Here is a 13554-nt window from a genome sequence, read left to right as displayed (position 1 = left end):
CATCCATTTCCTTTAAAATACCTCCTCTCCCCAAAAAATGGTAATCCAATCTCCACTTGAATACATCAAGAAATGAGGAACTTAGTACCTTCTGAGTCAATCAGTCCATTTCACTTCTCCATATCAGAAACCTGATATAAGAGATTTCTCTAATATCCATCTTAAATTTGCCTCCTGCAACTCTTAGCAATATTTGTCCTAGTTCTGCTCTCAAAGACTAAGTAAAACAAGTTTAATAACTATTCTACATATAATCTTTCAAACACTTAAGTAGTTGGCCAGAAAGAATTGGCTGCCTTGATTAGTAATGAACTCCCCCATCATTGAAATATGAAATCACTAGTTCAGAAGGATGAAGAGGGAATTCTACTCAGTCATAAATCAGATCAGATCTCTGAGGTTTCTTCCAACTGTGAGTTTTTATGATTCTCTAACCTTACAGATGAAGAATTTGACACTCAGAAAACTAGTGACTTATCCAAGATCTCAGCTACTTAGTGTTAGCGTCAGGACTTGAACCCGGATTTACTGACTACTAAACCCAGTTCTCTTCCTTGTGTTGGCCCCAATTCTTTCTTTTCTTTCTTTTTCGGGCTTCGCAACATGATTAATTTTTTTTAAGAGGATCTTTTTTTTTTAATATGATTAAATTTGTCTGGAAAGTCAAAGAAGACACAAGGAAGGAAAGAAACCCCTCCCTAGAGAGCTGGCCAAGTGCTTGTGGGTGCTCCAGACAAGACAACATCACTGGACCCATTCGATTTGTGGTTGTGTTTCCCAAAAAAGCACTTGGATTATCGGTTTCTTGTTTTCCTCCAACTTCCTGTCTTTGTGCCTTCATGTACTCAAGGTCAGACAAGGGATATTAAATTTTTTTTTTATCTTTCTTAAGAGTTCATGAATTAAGCTGCCTTGAACAGAAGGAGCAACAGGACTCTGAGTTCCTAAACTGTAGCTCCAGTGCCCTCTGTCATAGAGATCAGGCCAAAAAATTTTCTAGACTTCCTTGAAGAGAGAATCATGATGTAGATAATGAAAGCATCACTGAACTGGGAACCAGAGAGCAGACTGGACTTTAAGCTTATTATCAATCCGACTTCAGAGAAGTCCCTTTCTTTCTCTGGGCTTCTGTTACATGTTGGAACATCTCTAAAATCCTTTCCACATCCTGGAGTGAATCGCTTGTTTAATCAGATAAGGTTGGAACTGTGGTAATGGTTTTTTTTCCCTTCTAATTTAGTATCAGTTTTGATCTTAGCTCTAACTAGCCCAAAGCCTGACTATAGTTCAGAAATACCACCCACTTGAATTAACAGTAAGCAGTTCATTTCCTGAGTAGAGATGAAGACAATTTCCATTTTTGTGGTGATGCTCAGTATTTCACATGCAATGACTTCTGATTCTGTTATTGGAGAAAGCATTTTGCGTATGTTTGTGTGTGTGTATGTGTGTGTGTGAAGTAAAATTCTGACTCATCAATCCACCTTTACCTCTCTTACTGCTTAATTCCAAGCCATATTTTCCAACACTGCTTGTTATTGGAAATTTTAATCAATTTCCATTTTCTCATTGAAATCATCGTGGATCAACATAGCCATTTTAGATGATCCTTGGGCACATTTTTGTAGAATTTTTCTATTTTGCTCTCTATAAGAAATATCGGCACCGTGTCTGGAACTAGCTTTAGTGCTCTGTTAACATGAGCTCTATGAGGTGAGATGACCAGGTGTCCCATGAAATCATATGTCCTGATGACTCTAGGCACAAAATAAAGTCGACTATCTTGTTCATCTTCTCCAAGGAGAAACTGCTAGAAACTAGCAATCTGGCCAGCATTTATTAATCATTTACTATGTGCAAAACAGCAGGTGTGATCAAACTACAACATATAACTAAAAAAGGAACTTTGATGAGGAACTGGAATAAAGGATATCTATATCATTACAGAAATGTATGATAGGAAGAGATGACAAACTAGTCACAAGATGAATGGTCAGTCCAAGAGCTCCACAAATATCTTCTATGTAGCAGGAAAAAAGAAGGAAGAATTCCATTTTGCTGGGAGGATTCTTGTTGGTGTTCTCATGGGGGAGATGAGTAAGAGTCACACAGGACAGGCAGGCATGAATGGCTGTGATCTGCCTTTTGGGAGGTTGAATGTAGCAGTGGAAAGAGCACTGAATATGAAATCAGATATTTGTGTTCAAATCCTGGCATCCCGCTTAAAACCTGTGTGAGTGTAAGCAACGCAAGCTATCTCAGCCACAGTTTTCTCATCACTAAGAGGAGAGGATGGAATTCTCTAGATCCTTTCCAACTCTAAATCTATCATCCCATTATCCTTTGAGAGAAGTGCCAAATTGATAAGATCAGATAAATTTTGAATATTTGAAAGTATGTGCCAGGAACCATGCTAAATGCTGGAAGAAAACAGTCCTTTCCCCCAATCTTGAAGGAATTTATAATCTTCCATTTAGCTTCCATTTAGCTCTGTCTTCTGATTTCATTGACAGTGAATGTGTTAATACTGACATAACTCAGTCTCAGTCTCAGACTTCCCCCATAGTACATTCATCATTAAACAAAAATCTCTCATTGGAGGACTATTAATCTATTACAAATTAACATTTGTGTTTGCAGATGGTCTAAAAACTATGTAATTCTTAGCACCCTCTGTCCCCTTTTCAACCTCTCTACCAACATTGCTATAATTAACAGAAAAGAATTACATAGGACCATTTTAAAATTTGTCTTTGTCTTGTAGATCACCGTGGACAAAGAATTCATCACCCGGGACTTGTTTGTCTGTTTTAAGATATAAAATCCATCACTTGGGGTATAATAGCTTTCTTCAAGTATTTGAAAAGCTGCCATGTGGAAGAGAGTTCAGGCTTGTTCAGCTCGACCCTGAAGGGCAAGCAAAGTATAGAAGTTGCAAAAAGGCAATTTGGGCTCAATGATGAAAGAAATTTCCTGGCAATTAGAGATATCTCAAAGTGGGAAAGAGTTACCTTTAAAGGTAATGAGTTTTCCCTCATTAGAGGTCTTTAGGCAAAAGACAGATGGCCACTTCTCTGCTAAGTTATAGAGCAGATCCTTTTTCAGGTATAAATTGGACAAGACAACCTCAGAGATTCCTTCCAGTCCTAAAATTCTATGATTTTTCAACCAAATATACAATCTATGGATGATAAGCTTTCCACACCTGGAGGGGGTTGGCCCTACCAACAAAAGACACTCTCTGGGCCCACGCTCAAAGGCTTGCCAACATTATAAAACCTTTCAGAACCAATCCTTTACTAGCCAAACTTTTGAGTTGCCAGGATCAACTCTCCCACTACCCCGAGGCCTGAAAAGAAGGCATTATGGAGAGGTTCTAAGTTTTCTATAATATGCTTCCCTTTTGATTTCAGAGAATTTTTCCTTGAACATGTGATGTTTGGCAGCCTAAAATGGTCTATTTACTTATTTTAAGAAATAAGAAAGGAGACATAGACCACAGACATAAAGGAGCTGTAGACTGTTTCTTCATCCCTATTTGTGCTCTTCTTTATAATATTCTGGCTCAATGCTTGTAGACATCTCCTCCTCTCTATGTCTCTGTGTGATGAATTTTGGGTATTCACAGTGTGTGGTGAATGAAGACAAATTATTGTGTCTTGGAAACAGTTTTTCCTAAACCAAAATTCAAGAGTGCTAGAATGATCTGGTAGAAGGAATGAGCATGATATGTGTAGTGAGAAGCATTCGGGACTAGGAATCCCGAGAGCTGATTCTCCCATTCTCTTCTATAGCTGTATATAACTGGGCAAATAACTTTCCTTTCCCTCCAAAACCTGTTTCCTTTTCTGCACAGTGAAGAGTTTGGATTAGATCTCTAAGGTCCCTAATTGTCTCAGAGTGAATGTAAATAACAGCCATTTCTGCTTTGATCAGAAACTCGAGGATCTTCCCCTTCCAGATTTGTGTTTATATGTTTTTTATTGATTAGGTGAAAGAGGAGATTTTTTACCTGGATTGCTACCTAGCCTTCATCGCTAAATGGGTACAGCGTTAGTCAAATGTTGAAGACCTGAGCTTAAAAAGACCAAGGGCTCCCTCTGCATCTTGGGCCATCTCCAAGAGTCCTGATGTTTGGCCATCGCACCCAGATGGCTCTGGAGGGAAAGTAAGGCAAGTGATCTTGCACAGCCCATCCTCGCTTAAATATAATTCACTCACAAGTCATGGCATCAGCTCCCTGATGTCATGGTCTATCTCCCCCTGCATTCAGGACCATCTCCAGTCATCCTGATCTATATCAGACCCCTGGACCCAGATGGTTCTGGAGGGAAAGCTAGGCAGGTAACTGTACCTAGCTCCCCTCCCTTAAATCCAATTCCCTTGCATGTCATGGCACCACCTCCCTGATGTCATGGACCTCTTTGAGAACAAAGGGCAAAACAACAGCAACAAGATCCATTTCCATTCTATCGTTCCATGATCCTGTGATTTTAGTTTAATCTGGAACCAGTCGGAAGTCATGGCCTCCAGTTCAGGCTCTGCAATTTTCTACTCAAGTCACCCTGGGCAAGTGACTCAAACTCTCTGAGTCTTAACTACCCCATCTGTGAAGTGGGTCTAATGTGATTTTTAGTACCTATTTTTCAAAGAGTGTTGTGCAGATTTGGGGAGCTACTGTATAAAAAGTGATCTATGTGAGTTGTTACTACAGCAGACCCTGAAGGAAATGGCTGGTGTAGAAGGCAAAAGAAAAAGGCCAGTCAGACAATAAGCATTTAGTAAGTGTTAATGGGAAGGGGCCAGGGAGAAAAAAGAATGAGCATTTATTAAATCTCTGTTGAGAAGAGCCACGTCCATCAGAATTGATCATCATACAGTATTGTTGTTGAAGTATATAATGATCTCCTGGTTCTGCTCACTTCACTCGGCATCAGTTCGTGTAAGTCTCTCCAGGCCTTTCTGAAATCCTCCTGCTGGTCATTTCTTACAGCACAGTAATATTCCATAACATTCATATACCACAATTTATTCAGCCATTTCCCAGCTGATGGGCATCCACTCAGTTTCCAGTTTCTGGCCACTACAAAGGGCTGCCACAAACATTTTTCCACTTGTGGGTCCTTTAGTATTTCTTTGGGATATAAACCCAGTAGTAACACTGCTGGGTCAAAGGGTATGCAGGTGTGATAGTCCTTTGGGTATCCAAATTTCAAATTGTTGAGCTAAGTTTTCAAAGAAGCCAAAGAAGCCAGGAGTCAGAAGTGAGGAGGGAAGGCGGTCCAGGTATGAGGTACAGGTAGTGCAAAGGCTTGGGGTGAGGAGACCAGTCTGACCCAGTCAGATGATCCGTGTCCAGATTCCACCTCTGACATTTCCTACACGTGTGACCTGGAACAAAGTAATTTCTGAGCTTCCATTTCCTCATCTGTAAAATGAGGAGGCTGAATTAATAAGGCATCACGTGAGTCCCCTTGCATTGTATTGATGATTCGATGACCAACTAGTTTCTTCCTGGGAAATGGACTCACCAGGTGACATTGTTTGGGCGCCACTGGGAGCAGGTGATATCTGCCCTGAAAGGTATTAGTCACTTCCCTGAGAACAGAAACTGTTATTTCCTTTATCCCCATCCTTTAGCCCAACACCTGACACATACCAGAAGCTAGGTAAATGTTTACTGACTGACTGGTAGAACTGAGCATTTCCTGAGACAGGAAATGCTAAATCAAAGTCAGGAGCAGGGGGTGAAGACACTCAGCTAACACCACTACACTCCAGAGATGCAAAAGCAGCTGGTGGGGGGGGAGGGAGGGGGTCAAGGTCAAGTGTGAGAAAATGGAGACCAAAGTGACCAGTGTTTCAGATGACCAATCAGCCCAGTGCTTCACACACAGTAAGCGCTTAATAAATGCTTATAGCTTGATCAGATGGGCAGACACACATGGATATTTTCTTCCTCTTCTACTCCATACTCAAGGTATGATTCTTGCCTTTCTCCTTATACCCCCTGAGGACCACCCTGTCTCTTTGCCTTTGCTACCAATGTTTATCTAGTCTGCGTGGACATGCTCTTTCCTTGCCCTTTATTCACTCAAGGCAGAGGCCAGGATTTAAAAACTAACTTACACATTGAATGTAATAATAATAAAATAAATATAAATAAAATAAAAATAAAAATAAACAGTGTAATAATAACAAAAATAATAATAATGCTAAGCTACCTGGACTGAGGGGAGGATTTTCCCTAAAGAGAATTGTGATCCGCACACACAGGTCTGGCTGCAGCATCACTTGGCCAGACCCCATGCTGCACCTCCTTCAGAGACAAGGCCCTTTCCCCTTTATCAAGCAGTTGCCAATTCTCTAAATGCTGATTTCCAGGGTCAGCATCTCTAGGCTCCCTAGCAAGATCCAGCGGAGACTGATGACCCTAACCTCAGATCTCTCCTAGAGTCCCTGGAGACCCCTCCCCAGTCAGGAAAAGGCCCCATAATTCCCTCCCTGGGCCACAGAAGAGCAGCGAAGTCACTGCCTCCAGGGAGAGGCTGAGGAGAGGGGATGCTCCAGCCGAGAGCTGGCAAAGCTGGGAGGGGGGAAACAAAATGAGGAACCCATGTGTGGAGGCAGTTTCCCAATTAGGTGGCTGAGGGGGAGGAGGAGGAGGAGGCTGGGATCTGGAGCACCGAGGGGGAGGCCAAGAGCAGGCTATTTTTAGAGATTCCACGTTGGCTTCCTTAACAAGATTCTGCTAGAATTGAGAGATAAGAAGGCTCCAGCTTCAGCCAATCAGGGGAAGGCCCCCAAAATAGCCCCTTCTACCTAGGATTTGAACCCAGGGCCTCAGGCTGCCCCTGTGACTTCCTCTTTTTGCCCCCAGGGGGAACTAGGGAGACTGAATCAAGGTCCCTTCCCCCAGCAGAGGCAAGCCTTGCTACAGTCCTGCGACAGAAAGGCCCCAATAATAGCTACTCATTTACATGCTGCTTTGCATATCATCTGCATGGCATTCAAATATCATTGGAATAAACTGAAATTCTGCCCCCAACACACACACACACACACACACACACACACACACACACACACACGCGCGCGCGCTCCAAGTCCCTGCTGAACCCTTTACCCCACCCCCAAATTTACTATAGGGGCTGCCCAGAGTAATTCCTAGTCTTTGGGGCCCAGGACCCCCATCCCCAGGAAGAAAATTGCTATTAATCCCTTAAAAAAGCTGAGTGAGATTCTCATTCCTGAGGGTCTTAGAATAGAAAGGAAGGTGGAGGGAACCAGGGCGTTGTTTGAATTTTCTCCCAAGTCCTCATCCCTACAACATGGCTGACCTACTTCCTCTTCCAAGGAAACTTTAAAAGACCAGAGTCTGCATCCAGGACCCTCTAGTCATCCTAACCTATACCTTGTGATGGAATCCGGGGGAGACAGTGACCACTTCCTCATGCTATCACCTCCTCGATGTCGTGGCCCTCCTCCAGAGCGAAGGACAAACAATTTGTGAGGAACAAACATTGCTTAAGAGAAGGATGTGGACCAGCCCTGGATTTAGAACCATTTAAAAGGACCTCAAATCCAGCCTCACCTGTAATCGGTATAAACCACTTAGCTGTTCTGTATCTCAGTTTCTTTATCTGTTAAATGAGGAAATTCACTCAATGACATACATCTATGCTTTCATATTAAACAACACAGATTAAGCCCAGAACTCCGTGTAGCCCTCTCTAAAAGGGTTTTCTTCCAACTTAGCATCAAACCATGAATGATTAATTTTTGCATCCAGTCATTCAACCAGCTCCAAATCGACTTAAATTTGCTATCAACCTGTCCTCAGACACTTAACATGTCCCTGAGCAAGTCACTTAACCTCAATGGCCTCAGAAAAAAAAAAAAAAATTGCTATCATCTAACCTGTATCTTTCCATCTTTTCCATCAAAAAATCATGAAAGAGTTCATTGAATAAATTATTAAAATCTAGGCAAATATTTCCTTGATCAGTTCAGGAACCAGTTCAGGAACTGGTTATAAAAAGAAATTAGGTGAGTCTGACCTGTTCTTAACAAAATCATTATGACTCTTCATAATCAATTTCCTCCTTTTCTAGTTACTCATTAGATATACCTTTAATAATTCATTCTAGATTTTTTCCCCAAGTCAAGCTCCCAGGTTTATAAAACATATTTCCTTCCTTTTTATTGTTGGAAAATCAGGACACATTTGGCTTCCTCTGATCCTGTGCTTTCTCTTTTTTTCCATGATCTTTCAAGATCTTTCAAATATCACTAATATCTGTTTGTCTGAATTGCATCATATGATCTCATCTAGATCAGAGAAGTATCTCTTTTTCCTTATTTATCTTGCCTATTAAATAGAGGAATGCTGATAAATGTTCAACAACTGATTCTCAATATAAAAATGTATTCAAGACATACTTTTAAATTTAATCTCCATTATTGGCTCTTGAGAGTTTAAGCTTTGTCCAAAACAGCCTTGGCCTGTTCAACTTCCATCAGTATTTTGCTGACTTACTTCCCAATCCAAAGATCATTGTCTTTAGCTGAGAAAAAGAGAAAATATGAGTTAAGAAGCTCTGCTTTCTCCTCATTGTTAATTAATAACACCCCATCTGCCCTATGGGATGGTCCTATCTCTTTTTTGATACTTTTCTTTTCCTCAAAATAAACCCCTCAAGCTTTAGTACATTCAGAGCTCTAGCAATTGGGCTGCCATTCTCACAATAACATACCAAGCTCTTTTAGTCATCCTCTTTTACCCATTCTTCCTTTATTTTCTGCATATTTTTAAACCTCTAAGCAGGTTCCTAAATTCTTTGTATATCCAAATCAGTCTCTTTAAACAATTGTCCCTTTTCTGTTTCCTTAGGATTGTTTTCCTTTGTGTGCTTACAATTTCATCTTGAGAGCTTCCCATGCGAGCTTCCTATACCTCTTTAACTCACAACCCGTATATCAGTTTGTTTCATGGGATCCTATCAATTTTTTTCGCTGTATCCTTTGAAATCTCTCTCCAGTTCTAGGATGCACTCCAGACTCTTTCTAGCTTTTCTCTCCTCCTTTCTCACAAGTTCTAAGATGGTGGATCCATTTCCTCTCAAAGTTCTAACCCCTGCAATTCATTGCTCCTTGCTGGTAAAAATCAGGTTTAGATAAAAATTAAAAATTTCCCCTTGTTGGCTCCTCTACCTTTTTGAAGGAAAAAAATCATTATTAAGGCAAGTTAAAAAAAAAATATGATTAATTGCTCTGATGTTGAATGGAAGGGGAGAAGGGAACGAGAGAGAAGGAGAGAGAATGAGAGAGAGAGAGAGAGAGAGAGAGAAGGAAGAGAGAGAGAGAGAGAGAGAGAGAGAGAGAGAGAGAGAGAGAGAGAGAGAGAGAGAGAGAGAGAGAGAGAGAAGGAGAGAGAGAGAGAGAGAGAGAGAGAGAGAGAGAGAGAGAGAGAGAATTCCACATAAGATAGATAATTGAAGTTTTTTCTACCCCAATTACTCCTATATCATGATTCTATGGTAATTTGTAATCTCTTTCCAAAACTCCTTTATCAATTTCTTCTTTCTCTCCAGTTGGTCTCTAGCATGACCAAAGTCCAATATCATTTCTGTTTCTGTCTTTGTTGATCTACATTCACGTGCTTTCTGTAATGCTTCCCCACTGTGGTGGTTGGACCCTCTCACCCGAATATAACTTCTTAATGTACAAAGCTACTTCTTCACTGTACCCCCTTTATTTAGTTTCTTCTGAATAAGGTGTGTCCTTTCCAAGGTATATATATTATGAAATCCCATCCCACACTAAATGTCAGCAAAGCCTCTGAAGTCAAATATACCCCCTTGTTTTAGAATTTGTAGTTAATCTTACTTAATTTGTATATTTGTATACTGCATAGATAGCTGAGACCAGTTTTATGACTGCTTCCTTTTTTAGACTTTAACTCTTGGGGATATCTCAACTGTCCTTCATCCTCTGATAACATAGTTACTCTTTATGTTTCTGTTGGTGGACCTGTGTGGGAAATTTTCTTCTTCCCTTTCTTTTTTAGAAAGATTTTCTATTAAATTTGCAATGCTACAGGCAGATATAATTTTATCAGTCCAATTTAGTTGTACTCCAAGTACCCATTATTCCAGTATTGTAAGCAATAGTCCTCAAATTCAATTTCTATTCTTGTTCATCATCTCCTTAACCAGTTTCTCATTTCCCAAATCTGCCTTTCTCATCTTTAGTGGGCATCAGTGATGAAAAAACTGGAGACAGTGTGGTATGATGGAAAAGCTGCTGGATTCAGAACCAGTTTCCTCATCTATAAAATGATGGAAGTGGACTATACCACTTTTGGGGGTCTTTATAGATCTATGATTCTATGACCTATGCCCCTAAGAGTTCAATTCCTTGCCCAAGACTTCACAATGTCTAGCAATACTTTCTTGGTTGATTCAGACCATAGCATGTGTGCTCTACATACATCACCAGAATTAGAGAGGAGGCATCCAGTCTGATCAGTCTGTCACATCTCAGACACATCCTTAGGAAAACAGAGGATTTCTGGTCATCATATGGCTGCCTCTCAACAGAGTCACCAGATATTCCCTGTGACTGTCCTTTGACTCACAGTGAACAAGAATCCAATTGCTTCACTGCCTAAAGGACAAGCTGCTGCTTCCTTCTCCTCCTCAAGTGTCAACCACCTTCTTCTTTGGGGAAAGTCTCATACTTCTTTCCAAGTTCCAAGTTTTCAGTGGCCCCTCTTCCTCTTCTCCTCTGGGTACCATTCCTGGTATAGATTAAATTCTTCTCTGACCCTTCATTAGAACCATCCCAGGACTTAAAGCTGGACACAAGTGGAATAGGATCACTCAGAAAGCAGGAAGAAATGGGGTCATATTGTCAAGCACAGAATGAGTGACCACTTATTGGCCAAGTTAGAATGAGGATTTCTTTCTGGGATATGGGTTGAACTAGATGGCTGTAGGTGTCCTTTTCCACTAAATTCTATAATTCTTTTGCTGTGGTGATAATGACTGTTTTCTTTCTTTGAGAAATATTTGAAGGGGAAAAAAGTGGCTCAATCATCCAGAAAGAACCATGAAGGCTCTATCATCATTATCACTATATATATAAATGTGGGGGGGGTGTTTTTTTTCCACACTATATCAGGAGATCTAGAGGAAGGACTGGTTGCCACATTGGGTGAGCCCTCTCTGTAAGACTTTTCAGAGGGCATGAACAAGACAGCAAAGCTGAACTGCAATCTCTATTAATGGAGATAGTGCCCAGATTGATGAGATCACAGATTAAATGACATAGTTATCTATGTAAGGGAAGTTGCTTAATCTCTCTAGGCCGGTTTCCTCCTCTATAAAATGGGGATAATAATAGCACCTTCCTCACTAAGCTGTTGTGAGGATTAAATGAAATAACATTTGTAAGACACTTTGCAAGACTTAACGCAAACCGTAAGTGCAAACTATTACCAATGGATTCCTGTCAGACATGTCCTTGAACATGTCCTTCAAACCACTTACTGCATTAGAGTCTTCATTGATAATACACTGAAGCTGGCTTCCACCTGCCATGAGTCTTTCAAATCTAATTGGTTTTATACAGAGGAGCAGTCCTTTGGGTCACTTGCTATTATATTTCTCTTGAGATCATAGTATTTCTTAATCCACAGACAAATAATATCACCGGAAGATCTAGACATTAAAAAGATGGTCTCTATCCCCCATTGGGGGATGGCTTAACAGACTGGTACATGAATATAAACGAAAATGGCTATGTCATAAGAAACAGTGAATATAAAGCTGAGAATCATAGAAAGATCTATATGAACTGGTACAGGTAAAATAAGCAGAGGCAAAAAAAATAAAAAAACAACTTACACAAGGACTACAACAATGGCAATAGAAAGGATGATAAAACAAAATTAAACACTTTATAATAACAATGATTTTGTCCTTGAAGAAGAAATGAGGAAACCCTTCCTTTTTCAAAGAGGTGGAGGACTATGGGAGTTAGGTACTGCATATATTGTCAGACTTGATTCACATATGGATCAGTGTTATTGTTGAGAAATGAGGGGTGAGAAATACCCTAACAGCCATGGGGTCCCCAGGCTGGTGTCTCAGGCAGTCCCAATCTCCAAGGGAGGTTTTTTGGGCAAAGAAATGGGATTACACTGAGAAATTCCCTCAGTGGGCTGCTTCCTGATAGGAATTAGCAAAGGTTTGAGTGCACAGCCTTCATTATATTTAGGTTTCTCTGGCCCAAGACTAGGAAGCAAACTCCAGATGAATTGAGGGACTATCAATAATGGGTGGTAGGGGGCAGCTGGGTGATGCAATGGATAGAGCACCAGCCACCTGAGTTCAAATCTGGCCTCAGACACTTAACACCTCACACTTCCTAGCTGTGTGGCAAGTGACCTAACCTCAATTGCCTCTGCAAAAAATATTCATAATAATAATGGCTGATAATTATGCCCCAGGTCAAGATCTCCAAATAAATTGTAGGCAGATATTATTGTGGGAGTTTCCCCTAAGAATAAAATAGGAGGGTGGGGATGTTCCCAAAGGTCAAGAGGAGTTGAGATTCAAGGTTTTTCCAACCCAAGTCTACCCCATAACCACCAAAAATCAGGGAGACAGAGTTCCTATTGCATCATTACGAAATTACATTTTTGTCATTTTAATAATAACAAGTATTTATATTGTGCTTTAATGCTTACAACTTACAAATATTCAAGCAAACTATAATAAATTAAATTATACAAATTAAAACATTTTACAAATATTATTTCCTTTGATACTTAAAACAACTCTGTGAGATAAATGCTATTTTTATCTCCATTTTCCAGATAAGGAAACTGAAACCAAGTGACTTGCTCAGAGTCAGACAGCTAGTAAATGTCTGAGGCAGTATTTTAGCCCAAAACTTCTTAACTTTCTCTTCCAGCACTCTATCCATTGTGCCACCTACCTACCTGAAAATGTTTTATTTTTTTATTCTTCATTATAAGAAATCATTCTACGATTAGTAAAAGAAGGGATATATTCAGAAATGAAGATAATTTTAACCTAAAGTTTTCAATGTTTTTGTTTTTTAAAAAAAATCATAAAAAGATGAACTTTAGCAGAAACAGTCTCTGAAAATATTGTGTGGTTTCCCACATCCAGCCCAATCTCTTACTATTCAACTTTTTTATTGTTGTTTAGTTTTTTTTCACCGTGTCTGACTCTTCATGACCCAATTTTGGGGTTTTCTTAGCAAAACTAGTGAAGTGGTTTGCCATTCCCTTCTCCAGCTCATTTTACAGATGAGGAAACTGAGGCAGATAGGTTAAGTAAGCCCACGATCACACAGCTAGGAAATGTCTGAGGTCATATTTGATTTCAGGAAGCAGTCTTCCTGACTTGGCCAGGCCCAGTGCCTTAGTCATTGTACCAGTTAGTTCCACTTTCATCTCATTCAAGGTTTGGAAAGGATGACCTCCAACATGAAGAGGGGACATAGTGATCCCCATTAAGT

Source organism: Sarcophilus harrisii, chromosome 2, assembly GCF_902635505.1.
Source record: "Sarcophilus harrisii chromosome 2, mSarHar1.11, whole genome shotgun sequence".
NCBI classification, from domain to species: Eukaryota; Metazoa; Chordata; class Mammalia; order Dasyuromorphia; family Dasyuridae; genus Sarcophilus; species Sarcophilus harrisii.
Note: the sequence above shows the minus strand (reverse complement) of the source record.